The sequence below is a fragment of the Rattus norvegicus genome, chromosome 17 (genome assembly GCF_021556685.1).
Source record: "Rattus norvegicus strain SHRSP/BbbUtx chromosome 17, alternate assembly SHRSP_T2T, whole genome shotgun sequence".
NCBI classification, from domain to species: Eukaryota; Metazoa; Chordata; class Mammalia; order Rodentia; family Muridae; genus Rattus; species Rattus norvegicus.
Window position 1 is genome coordinate 22,790,180 of NC_141550.1, and position 13,342 is coordinate 22,803,521.

A 13,342-nucleotide genomic window follows, 5' to 3' on the forward strand; every position below is an offset into this window, starting at 1 on the left:
CCTTCATGACTTTTATTCTGACATTTGGGAATCAACCATGCTATCAGAATCTACCTCTTTATATTTTTTAAAAAAGTCTTTCCCCAGTAGAATTCTTTTTGGTCCTGCCATGTTTCCCACACCATACCAAGTGGGTTGACACTATACTTTTAAAATAAACACAGATTCATCGTTAAGTGGGAGAATGAAAATGCAGGGCATCGATCTTCACAAAGCTTTCAAAACAAACAACCTTAATTTGTATATATCTGCTCCCTACCCACCCTCAAAACAAATAGGAATGTTTGGGGGCCACGTGATGTCTTATTATCTAAGACATATTCGGGTTATTTTTTTATTCATTTCTCATTATAAAGAAAAGCCTGCTTTGAAAGGAGCCTGTAAACATTATTTTAGGTAATTAAAAATTTGTATCTAAAATGATTTTATTGCTTGTATACACAAGAGAATTTATGCCACAGAGCCTGGACAACTCCTGTTTCCAATTGGGTGGGAGGACTTGCTGAGTGCTATAGTAATGAGCCAACTGGCGAATTTTGCTTTCTATCAGAATCAGGTAGAACTTAGCATCCTTCTCCTTTCTGTTCCTCTCAAGATGCTTGTGAACAGTGACTGTTTTCTTAATTAGGTGGTAGAGAGCCTCAGGTAGGTCAGGGGAAAGGCCTTTGGACTTAAGGTTTCTCAAGATTTTATTACTAGTCACAAATCCTGTGCCACACCATGTGAGTCCCTAAGGATGACACCTATCTGGGAGGAAGCCAGGCCTTTCTTGACCTGTTTGTCAATCTATTCCCTCGAATTGTCAGATGTCGACTTCAGCCAGCTGGAGATGCGACGGTGGTAGGGTTGCAACAAATGGGACAAGCCCCAATAATAGGCATGTAGCCCATGATAGAGGAAGTCTGGCAGGTAAGAGAAAAAAGTTTCATCGATCTATTTGGAAATGCTATGTGACATTCTATATCTATATAATGTATAATGACCAGATATATTTGGTATAGCCATCAGCCTACACATTTACCCTGTCTTTGTGTTGAGAACATTCGAAGTCCTCCATACAATCGTTTTGAAATGTATAATTAATTGTTGTCAACCATAGTTGCCTTGTCAGGACACAATAGGATAGACAGACCAGATGTTGTTTTCTCAATGGCTTCAGGACAACCAGAACTGACAGTTCTTGGGCCTAGTAGGTCTGTAGACCATACATCCCTGTTCATCAGATGTCAGTAAAGACCCTGTGCCAAGACTCCTTCTACATCAAATGTGGGCAGTGTCACCTGGAAACCAATGACTCTAGACTCAAATATCCTCACCTGGCCAATGCAAAGGAAGAGGAGACCAGTGCCCCCCACAAACTAGGTGGGGAGATGCTAACAAATGTTCATTTACCCCAGACCAGGAGCCAGTGACGATTCAAGCAAACAATACCATCTGTGTTCAAGTTGGTGAACCAGTGACCATTTTGGGATAACTTGCTGAAGCCTGGGTGACCCAAAGGCACCCATGAAAAATCCAGCTGGGGAAGAGTAACACGTCAGGAAAGCTGCAAGTTCTATGCTCTTTGAACTTGAAGGCAGTTTAGCTGGTCAGAGAGGCCCCTCTTCCTGGCATTGTGTTGTTCTTATAAAGTTGAGGAGGGGCCTTGTGAATCTTCACAGGTTCAGCTTTCTTGGATTTGGGTCATTAACTTCCTAAGGCTCATAAGCTTCCCTCATTCCTCTAGGAGGAGACTTCTTAATTTGGAGGAAATTGTTGGATAACACTCCTGCTTAGACGAGGTCCTGATGATGAAGGGTAAAACTACATTCCATTGTGAATTCTCTGATTATGAAGTAAGCCCACAAGAGTACCCAAGTGTTCTGAGAATCAGGCAGGGCTGAGGGATGCTAGGGACTCATCCCACAAGGAACTCACCATGCTGGACCAAGTATTTCCAAGTGGCAGAAGTCCTCCACAGGCTAGATCTTCAGAGTGGAAAGAGAGGAAGGACAGCGCCTGCACCAGCACAGGTCACTCAAGCAGCTCATCTCCCTCATCCTCAAAGCAAAAGCCAGATGTGGTTCAGCGTTGGCTCACCCAAAGCCCCACCTGGCCCAAATCCTGGTACTTTGGATCCTGAAAGTGGGGAGAAGAAAGAGAACTCATATGACACATAGGCTCACTTTGAACCCAGACACCTTCCCGAAGTATCATTCTACAGGTTAGAAATCAAGGCCTACAAGGGAACCCTGAGGCCCTCTTCCATTGAGCTGAAGTGTGGAGTAATCACAGAAATGGCTGAAGAAATTGTGGCCTCCAAGACCCATAAGATGGATCTTTCAGTGGTAGAAGAGAGAGACAACTGTGCTTATTGCATGGTCTGTGACACGCCACAAGTGTGCTCACTCCACTGGCTTCTAGAGTGATTCTACCCCAGGAACACATCTTAAAAACAAAACCAACCAACCAACCAACCAAACGGAAAGCACATTGCCTCTGACATAGGAATGCTCTATCAAAAACAATATAAAAACTCTCACATGGAGGGGAGAGCTGGACATGCAATTGAGTTTTGAGTGGCAATAGTACAAAGTTTGCCCTGGTGTAAAAGAGACCATTTTGTATTGCTTTAAAACTCCTGAGATATAAAACTGGTTGTGATATTTGGGAGACCTCATAACCTAGTTTTATATTGCTTACCTGAATGAGAACTTAGGTCCTTGGTTACTAGCTAAGCAGTGTGTAGGACTGTCCAGAGCCAAGGGTTCTTGATTCTTTTACGATTCATGGACAAATCGTGGCCTTGAAATGTCCACCTGCTAGTCTGGACAGCCTGGTCCTTCTGACATGCTCTACCTTGTCAATTGGGGGAACTAGGGTCTGTTTGAGTGTTGGGGATAGTTAACAGCCAGATCTGGCAGAAACCACTTTCTCTAGGCAAAGCCAAGGTTTCAAGTTCTTTGGTCATCCTGGAACACCTTGTCCTGCACCAGCTCCCCCCCCTCCTCCTCCTCCCCCTCCTCCTCCTCCTTGTTATAACCTGGTCCTCTTCACTTGCAGTGTTGTTTCTCTTTATATGTCAGAGAAAAACATGAGACTTGTGTAGCCTCTCTCTACCTTAAAAATAAAACTAGTCTAACTCACCATTTGGCTGACAATGTCTTAAAAGTATAATGATAAACAGGCCCCGTGTATCTGTTGGTTGATTGGATTTGGTTTGCGGTGCTGGAGATGGAATGCAGAACTTGGCTCATGCCAGACTTGGACTCCACCTCTGAGCTCCACCCTCAGTCCCTGGGTAGTATGCTGTTTGAGAACAATGGTGTACTGAAGAGTTGAGGAAACTGTGAAGTTAGTGTCACCTTATTCGAGATCATTTTTACACGAAGGCCTGGAGATGTTTATTGCAGGGGGGATGGGGCAGGGAGAATTAACAATTTTTCTAGAATGAACGCACTTGCATCAAAATGAGTTTCGTGCTTTATGGAGTGCAGCTTACCAAGGACAGGAAGAAAGAAACTGCTTTTTCTACCTCTTACTCCTGCCAGCGTGACCACTGCCTGGACTGTGTTTAGATGCTTGCTGAGTTTTGTTTAGGATGCTTTTTTTGTGGACATAAGGAACTGACCTTCTCAAAGAGAAGCCCTGGATTCTAACATTCAGAAAAACGATGCTATAGCTCTCATATTGATTTTTTATATCTGAGGGGAGAAGGGCACCCTTAGAACACTTTCATACTCTCCCATTATGGCTAGAGCACTTTCTAAAGAGAACTTAACAACACCCATTAGATGTGTATTCAGGCAAAAGTTCCCATCGAAAGGTTCCCATCCATAGCCCAGCAGTGAGTTTTCAACTATGGGTGTGATTATTTTAATCCTTCGCCTGCACTGAAATGCCATTGCACCCACAGAGCCAACACCTGCTGTTGCTACCTGTAGGACGAGTCCCACAAACCCAACAAGAAGCCTTCTTGTGACAGCCTTTCTGCTATGGAAGGGCCTTTGGCCCTTGCCAGGCAGTTCTTCTCAGAGCTTTCCACTGTTTCACATCTGATATAGTTGCAAAATCTTGAACTATGCTGTGTGTTTTACCTCTTTCCCAATTCAAAGGCCAGTTCTAACATGAGCCCAAAGCAGTGCTCCCAATGTGACCTACCAGCATGCAGAAAAGAGAGCCATTCTTGCCTTCGCTTCTTCAGAAATATTTTAGGTCACACTCAGTTCAGATTGTATGGGGAGCCACAAGTTCCTCCAACCTGTTCACAGAAGTAATTTTTGGAGAAGAAACATACCTTAATATTTCAGTTTTGGCAAGCATCTTCTAAAGTCATTGGTGCCATTTCCCCTTATTGTTGAGTATGCTCAGAGGATTTCTCTCAATTCACTTCCTGTTCCAGGCAACACAGACGTCATCCATGGCTCCAGTCAATGTGCTTTCTAAATTTCTATTCAAGTGTTGGGTAAACCATCGAAAGGACAAGGCTGATGATAAACGAGGAAGAACACCAGGAATCTACTTGCATTTTCCCTGTTTGTGCCAAGACAACTAGTCCAAGGGTATTCTTGCTTTTGCTTTTCCACGTTCCCTTTAACTTCAGAGTAGACTAGTGCCAAGTCCAATCCAGAGGCTTCTACATCATCCTCTCTATTCACCAGGTTAGAGACCTACAAGAAAGGTGACCCAGGCAAACCCTGCTGAGAACAATTGCCTTTTGCTAAATATTTCCAAAATATCTCTTCACTATAATGGGATTGGAGATTCATGTATCTCCTTAGACCACATTGAAAACTTTGATACCAATCCCCTGTGAATCCTGCTGTTTCTTTGGTGGTCCACAGTCGAATGCTGAAGAAGTGGGTTCAGTGACTCTGAAGGCAGCTCTCTCTCTCCCTTCTGGGGTGTGACTTCCAGAGACCAGAAGATCTACTTGCTCCTCACTACTCAACTGTATGTGCCCTATTTCTCGCTCAGACATCAAAATCTTCGCAAGGATCCAGTCCACTACTCGATGTGTGTTTAAAACATCTACTTTGTCTTATGTAACCCTGGAGACTGAAGTTTACATTTGCGTAAGGCATAAAAGTCTGTGTGCGTTGCTGATAGGTCTATGGATAAACCATTGTGTGGGATGAGTGTGGGTTTAGGGGAGCATTTGAAATGTATGAATAGGGGTGACTATAGGACATGGGATGTGGAGTGTAGACACACAATGCTGACTTTGGTGAATTGAAGACTGTCTAACAAAATTATTTATTAAAAAGTTTTATATATATATATATAACTAACATGTAAAGTATGATTATTTGAATCAAGTAAAACTGAGTTCATTAACACATGTAGAACCTCACACATCCTCTATTTTTTAGGATGAAAATTCTTAAGTCTAATCTCTTAACAAGTATCAGGAATGTGATATATGGTTAGTAAAGTGTTCTTTAATCACCAGACAGATGTTCCTCCTAACTAATGGTCTATCCTCTGTGTTCAAACATCTGCTCCAACACACCCTGACTCCTAGTCTGTGGGTGCCATTCTACCTTCTGCTTCTTTAAGTACAACTTTAATTTTTTTAATCTAAATTTTCATGTATTTATTTATGTGTGTGGTGTATATGTGTGCGGTATATGCAGAGGTACGTGTGCCCACAAGTCCTGGAAGAAGATGTCTGCTGTCTTACTCTCTGCCTTATTTCTTTGAAATAGGATTGCTCACCAAACCTGAAGTCAGGCTGGTGGCTAGAAAGGCCCAGTATTTCTTCTTTCTCTTTTCAGCACCGAGGTTACAGGACATGCAACCATGGCCTGGTTACGTGGGTTCTGAGTTTTTGAACTCAGGCCTTCTGTTTGTGTAGCTATCCCTCTTACCCGCTAAATCGTCTTCACAGTCCAAAGAAAACACGTGCTTGAGATCCTCCACACTATGTGGGAAATCATATAGCGTTTGTTTTTCTGTGCTTAGCTTCTTTAACTATTACCTGATTTTGGTAATTCCATTATAATATTTCTATTCAACTTAAGGAGACAAAAATATTCAGCCTGTACTTGCAATGAAAGCAGAGAATGGTACTGGGGAGAGATGGCCAGGGTGGAAACTTCAAGGTCAGCAAGGCTGGAAAACAATAGTTAGAGGAGATCAGGGTGTTCAGTGTGTGGCTAAAGGTTGTCTGTGAATGGACGTGCTTAGAGCCATGGGTCTCTCACAGGGCTGTGACTTGGTATTGTGTCCCTGGAAGGTTCGTATGGAGAGGTGTGGACCCTGGGGTAGCAGAACTAGCTGGTGCTATGGACCTCTGACAGAGGAGCCTAGTAAAAAGTTCTTGAATTGGAAGCCTTTTTAGGTGAAAGCTACTGTTAAAGAGAATGACGGGACCTAACGTTGTAGTCTTTTTTCCTGGCTCAAGATGTGGCCACTCAATCCAACGTGTGGTCTAGCTATTGCCAGTGTCTACCCTTACCAGAGGTCAAACGAACGAAGCTGCCTGATTCTGAGTTTTCACCATCAAAATGGTCATCTAGAAGTTTCCTGTTTATAAGTTTATGGACTCAGGTATTTTATTACAGTAATGTGAAGTTTACTGTTGCACAGATGACCCTGTGTTTTGAAATGTTTTCCCTCTGGGCTCTTTATGTATTCTTGTGAGACCAGAAAGTATGAAGGACTTAACAGCATATCTATATGCTGTTGCCAGAACATACTCTAGTCCCCCACCCCACTTTTCCTTCCTTTTGTTTCTTTATGAGAACTGACATAAAACAAGATTGGTTCTCTGACATGGAGAGATAACAGGTTAGGGAGAAGAAGGGCTATGGGATTTACTGTCCATGCCCTCACATCTCTAACCCAGAATGTTTTTACTCAATGTCATTGGGATGGGGGCACTAATCAGAAAGCACGAGTGGATGGTGAAAGTCCACCCAGCTAGTAGCTCAGAGCCTCACCAAAAGTTCTTTGGCAAGGATGGGCATGACCCGGTGAGAGATAACAGAAGTCACTGATCCCTTGATAAAGTGTTGCAACAAACACATTTTCTCTTAATAGTGAATCAGTGTAGTCTTTCATGGTGGAGGGCGTGGGGGTGAGCTTTTCTGTTACTGATATTTTTTCCTCCAATGGGGTTCTGGTTTCCTTCCCTCCCTCCTTCACTGTCTTCTTTCTTTCTTCTTCCTCCTTCCCTCCTTCCCTCCTTCCTTCCTTCTTCCCTCCCTTCTTCTCTCCCTCCTTCCCATCTCCTTCCCTCCCTCCTTCCCATCTCCTTCCCTCCCTCCTTCACTGTCTCCTTCCTTCTTCCTCCCTTCTTCCCTCCCTTCTTCCCTCCCTCCCTCCTCCTTCCTTCCTCTTCCTTCCCTTCCTCCCTTCCTCCTTCCTTCACTTCCTTCCTTTTCTTTCTTTTTCCTTTTTTTTAGGGACTATGACAGCACAACACCTGCCACCTCATCCAACTTACTCTTTAAAGCTCCGAGCCACTGTACATTTGCCAGTAGGATGCCCAGGTCTACGCCCACACAACCTCAACTCGTGACAAATCACAGGCCTGAGTGCTTTTTCACTAAAACTGGTCCTACTTGTCAAGGTAGTTGAGGTCGTGGGTCAACACACCATCAATTACATACCTGTCAAGTGAAAATTGGCTTCAGGTATTCAGAAAAATTCTCTATCTCCTTTGTAACATGGATCTTAGATCTTCTTGTTCCAGGGAGTCTGTGGCATATTTTAGATTTTATCACGGTCCCTCTGGACATGAACTTGAACTGTAGTGAACAGACTCTCTTTCAGGTTTTATTTGTTCACCCTGTGTACTTAAGCTTTACTAAGGAAATAATCAAACCAGATCACCTCAGAGTCTAATACTTCAATGAGTACTGGATATCAACCTATAAAGCAGCAGAGCTCTTTCAAGTCAGAGACATCAGCCAACCTGGCTGCCCCATTCTTATCCACCCCCAAGCACCTGTTTCCCAAGGAACATGACAGAACCTCCCGAACAAGGCATCCTGTTCAAGTCAGAAATATTGGTATAGCCAGGGTGCCAATATGGGTTCACGTGATCGTTAACTCTTTCTGCTATGTTCCTGCTACCCCACAAGAGCATCACCATCCACCCAAGTCCAGCTGCACTTTGAAATCACCCAAGCCTAGCCTGTGGTCCAGAAGGCATAGCGTTATGGAGGAGTCCTTGCTTGCTGTGTATTCTGAAAAGAAGGCTATCAAAGGGCTTACCTGATGGAGGGAGCACTCCTCTGAAGCTGATCGGTGATGGTTCAGATGGTCTTGTGGTACCCAGATGAAAAGGACGCCAGAAATGCAAATCATTGGCATTGGATGGGAAAGAAGAACACTGGGGACTTAAGTGCAGTTTTGGGGGGAGGGGGTTAAAACTAAGAACAAAGGGAAGGAAATTAAATTCAGAGCTGTTCTTTGAAAGGTTGGCTTCTGATTTTGATCTAAAAAAAAAAATCTTCAGGAAAAAGCTGTTTCCAGCTCTGTCCACCCTCTCCCCTTTTATGGAATCCTTCTTCTACTTCGTAGTTTGAGGGAAGAAGGGAGCTGATGGTGATAAAATCGCCATAGGACCTGCCATTGGAAATAACAGCTTCTTTGTATGGAATTATGGTGAGGGTAGACATTGCTTACAGATAATGTAGGTCAGTGCGAAGATCAAAAGAACAACTCATTGAAGTCGAGAACATAAACCGTGGAAGGGTGCTGATGTCATCATGAAATTCTTTTAAGAATGTGTATGTGACTCCCCCATCCCAACATTTCTCCCCTCTCTTCCTCTAGGGGAAGTTTTCAAAAGAGTTTCTTGATGAAGTTGACAGTTGTAGATACTGCAGAAACATTTTAGATGGCAAGATAGATTTGCGATGGTATATGCAATTAGCCCAACTAATTATGTCATTGCACGTGTGTGTGTGTGTGTGTATGTGTGTGACACACATGTGTGTGCACTCATGCATGCATACATGCACACATTAGCATTAGTTTTACCAAATAGAAGAAAAGCTTAGTTTTCCCTATGGAGACAGCATAAAAATATTGGCCCTGTATGAATTTCAGCATTCATCTAAATGAACAGGAAAAGAAATCTCTTTGTCTGATGGCCACAGTACAAGTTTAGGAAGCTGAAATCCAGTTTCCTGCCCTCAGCTTTCTCCATAGTAATGAAAAATAATATCATCTGACACCTCCCAGTTGTGCAGAGAAATTAAATATGGTAGAAGACATAGTGCTTATCCAGAGAGGTTATGGGGTCATCAGAGTTTTGTATTTGGGTTTTGGGAGGTAAGAAAGGGTTCTGGATGGAGCGATGCCTTCTGGAAGCAAGTAATGACTTGGACTAAATGACAAGTGTTGAGTATTGGTGAGTACCACTTCCTACAGGAACTCCTCTCCATCACACAGGTATATAGCAGCTCCCTCCTGAGTCCCATTCTGACAGCTTTCCTGTGATGGTAGGTTTTATTTGTCATTCTTTCCTCAGTCTCTCTACATTTTCACACAGAGAAATGCCTTAGCCTAACCTTGTGATGTGAATGGCAGTGCCCCGGGACTCCTGTTTTATTCAGCCGTTAGTGCCATCTTCAGTTTTTTTAATCACTGATTTGACAAATATATATTGGGCCTTGACTCTGCCAGGTAGTGTCCCCAAACAAGAAATGCAACCAGGAACAAGAGGATCTCCATGTGAGCGTTGCCTGGGAATGCACAGGCAGACAGAGGCAGGCAGGCAATACTCAGAGGACTTAGCAATACAGTCTGGAGTCGAGGGGACAACTTCTGTAAACAAAGGAAGACTAGGACGAGAGAGGCTGCTGGGAGATGCTGAGGGCAGCTGAAAGGCTTGATGTCCCCACTTGACAGTCACATCTTCCATCTGCAAATAGGGCCCACTGTGTTTAGAAGGAACTGACTGGGAAAGGAGAAAACGGAACCAACTGGGAGACGTGAGCCCTAGACAGAGCCTTAGTTCTGCTTTTAACCACCTGTGTTTCTCAGGGTCTCTACTTAAATGGCTAAGCCCCAGCTTCTTCTTTTAAGTGGGGAGGGGAGCTTATAATAGTAGTCGTACTTGTGTGGCCTTCATCACTTTTCAACTTGTAGAGCAAACAATTTTTTTCTAATGCCCCAATTAACCCTTTCCAATAAAGGAATAAATTTATACAATGTTTCCAAAAGGCAGTTCCTTGATATTTCCAAAGAGTATATTTCATTCTCTACCAATTTGTTGACTGCACTGGGTCTTCACACTGATCACAACTACACCCTTAACTTTTCTGGGAATCTCTGCTATGGGGTCTTGGGAGATGAATGAACATTCATTCTGTGTTGTTAGACAATGGAAAATGAGGCGTTGTCTATAAACCATCTGAGGAGCTACAGCAAACCTAGCCAACTTGATCGACGTTTCTGTACAGCATCTGGAAATCAGCATCTCTAGGACCACTGAACATAGCATGTATTTTTTTTATTATTGTGTATACGTGTGTGCACATATGTACGTGCATACATTGATGGACCAACATGGACGGAGTGCAGGCGACAACTCTGTGGAGTTGGTTCTCTTCTTCCACATTTACAAGGGTTCTAGGGGTGATACTCAGCCTGCTTATGGCAGATTTAATCAATCTAGCTAATGTTACTCAAATCTGAATCAGAGCTACAAGCTGAACAGCACCAATTGCTCAACAACGAAGCTTGGAATAGAAGAATGCTTCATAGAGAACATGCTCACCAGGATGGAGAACGGTGACCTGTGATCTTCCTTCCCCAGCAAACAGGATTCTAAGCTGCAGGAGGAGGAAAGGTCCAGAGGAGGGCGTACAGTGGCAAATTGGTAGCTTCACAGGTTTTGACCAAAAGGAAAAAAAATCAAAGTTTTCATTCTGTTTGGCACCAGTGGACATGAGTGCATGTTGAGGGGCGGGAGGGTGGGGGAAGAACAGTTCTGTCTGCTTTTCTGAATGTTATAGTTTGGGGGTGTGGGGCATGATACAAGCCAATTATAAGAGAAAAATAATCAGCTTCATTACTAAGCCTCGCTTACCCTAAAGGAAAGATGTAAAGACATTCAAAAGCAGTTCTAGTCAGGTAAGCCCCATGACATGCATCACTCTTTCCTATTCAGCTTTAGAGACGAGGAGTCTCATAGAACTGCTCAGATATTTAATTGTGAAAAGAATAAGCGTGTTAGGTCATGTGACCCAAACCTACATTGGTGCAGAAAAGCGATGAAGCAGAGTAAAAATAGCAGACAGTTGAACGTTGGGCTCCAATTGTAGCATCTCTTATTTTCTCGATACTTGTGGGTTCTTTGATGGTTCTTCTCCTAAGTGTATCCTAACACTATCTTCTTTCGCTCAACTGTCTACTATTTTACTCTCCTCAATCGCTTTTCTGAACCAACTGTCTTCTCCTCTCTTTCCCTACTCAATCTTCCTTCTTCCTGTACCAACCGTCTTCTCTAACCCTACTCTCTGACCAGATTCTTCTGCCTCCTGGATCTTACTTTTCTCTCTCAGCCTGGGATGACTTTTTGTATCCTCTCCTATTCCCAGAAGTCCAAGGGGCCATAGGTTCAAGCAGTTCTAACAGCTGAGCATTCACAGTGGGGCTATCGACCACTATCTAGGGCTCCTTTAAAGGGCCAGGCACAAAATAAATCATACTAGATTGCATTTCCTCACATACAAGGAAACTGAGGCTCATATTTGATAAAGTATTTAACCAAGAACCGCAGCTAGTAGGAAACTAATCAAGATCAGAATTCTGATCAGCAGGCTCTCGGGTCTTTCTCCCTCACCTCTGTCTGGCCTGCTATTACCTTAAATCTTTGGTTTGTAAAGAGTCCCCTATCCTCCCCTCTGTCACCTTGACCCTCCTGCCTTCTCTCTAGAAAAGACTTTTCCTTACCCAGACTTCATACCTCTCAGCATTACTTTAGAAGTTGCTAGTCTCCCTGTCAGGCCTCTCTTCTAGGGAGAATTGTATTATATTGTCCCTTTATTCCTGGCCTGACATCATCCTGAGTAATGCCCGTTGCGTCTGGGTTTGACAGAGAACAGGTTAGTTACTGAGGAAACAGTCGCCACATCTCCATGCTTTTATTCCTCCCCTGAGATTTCAATGCCATGGCTGTGAACAAATCCTAGAGTTACTGGTGAGGACGTCAAGGCCACAACCAGGCCTCTGCACCAAGTTGGTAATGCCTTTAGAGCATCTGGGGCCTGAGCCAAACCCTTTTAATACTTCCCTGCTCTAAAGTGGACACAGTGACAGTCAAGAATGCAAACTGGGTTTGTCCAGTACTCCCGAGCCAGCTTTGTCCTCTTACCAGTCAACAGCTCAGCCATGAGAGAGGTCCATCTTCTTTTATAGAAACATACACAAGATGCATCGATTTGAATTAAAATGATTTCTAGAAAATCATTCTCTGCAACAGAGGTGTAGTAATGTTTAGCCTTCCCTTAAGTGGCCAGCAAGGACTTTGGCTGTAAAACTGCAGAAGGTCAGTAAGCTAGGAGGAGAGAACATAATGAATGTCTATAGTGATCGAAATGAAATAAAAATGGTCTCAAACCATAAGTGAGTGGGAGCGCACCAGTGCATGCACGCACACGAACACACACATGCACGAAAGCACACTGATGTAATCAGTAAACAGACACTGACTATAGACCTATATGGAAAAGCACTGCATTCATAGTTTCTCTGCACTCCCAAAGTCAAGGGGCATTACACATAGCAAATCAAGAAGTGAAAAGAGAAAGTGGTGTATCCTACACATGTGCTGACACGAAAGCCAAGACCAGACCTCCCACCTGCTGGTTATTTTAAGAAGAGGGGTTCTGGAGACAGTTGGGATGCTGCCACAAATAACTTACCCACCAGGGTTCTAATATTCAGGCCTCTTGTCACATCTTCCTAAGTCATTTTGACTTGAGAGGTGTCTCCGGCCACTATTCCCCTCAGAGCCATAGAAGCTAGCAGAGACCTGCTTCATTTTCATGATCATTTGCTCCCCTCAAATTCTCTTCTCTTATAAGCTGGCTGCAGGTCTCAAAGGCATTTAGGTAGTTGGAATGGTTGGGGAACACCAACAGCACAAAAATAATCATGGTTCCCATTTCAGCCCACCAACACCACTTCAGTGAAACAGAAGTACAACCACATTTTAAAATATTCAAATAATTTTGGTGGCCATTTTTTTAACTTCCAACTTTAGCCTTGGCATTTGAACATCCACCAATGGCCTCCCAATTCTCCTTACTGTTGGGAGCTGTACTGATTCCTTGACAGATCTGTTTATCTAGTTCACAGCTTTCTACACTCAGACTAGAATGACCTTTGTGTCTACAAT

The 13,342-nt window shown here is 43.5% G+C and overlaps 1 long non-coding RNA gene across 3 annotated transcripts; it reads right to left on the minus strand.

The window, feature by feature from the left end:
- LOC148000068 (uncharacterized) lies at positions 1–13,025 on the minus strand. 3 transcript variants are annotated; one of them, XR_015641202.1, is made up of 7 exons: positions 12,871–13,025; positions 12,317–12,499; positions 10,718–10,823; positions 8,203–8,252; positions 7,596–7,733; positions 4,277–4,649; positions 1–2,118 (listed from the first exon to the last, which is right to left on the minus strand). It is a non-coding gene; the product is annotated as an uncharacterized LOC148000068 (long non-coding RNA). The 3 variants fall into 3 exon arrangements; XR_015641204.1 differs by having other exon boundaries at positions 8,203–8,556; XR_015641203.1 differs by having other exon boundaries at positions 8,203–8,556; positions 12,867–13,025.
- Between the last annotated feature and the right edge of the window lie 317 nt (positions 13,026–13,342).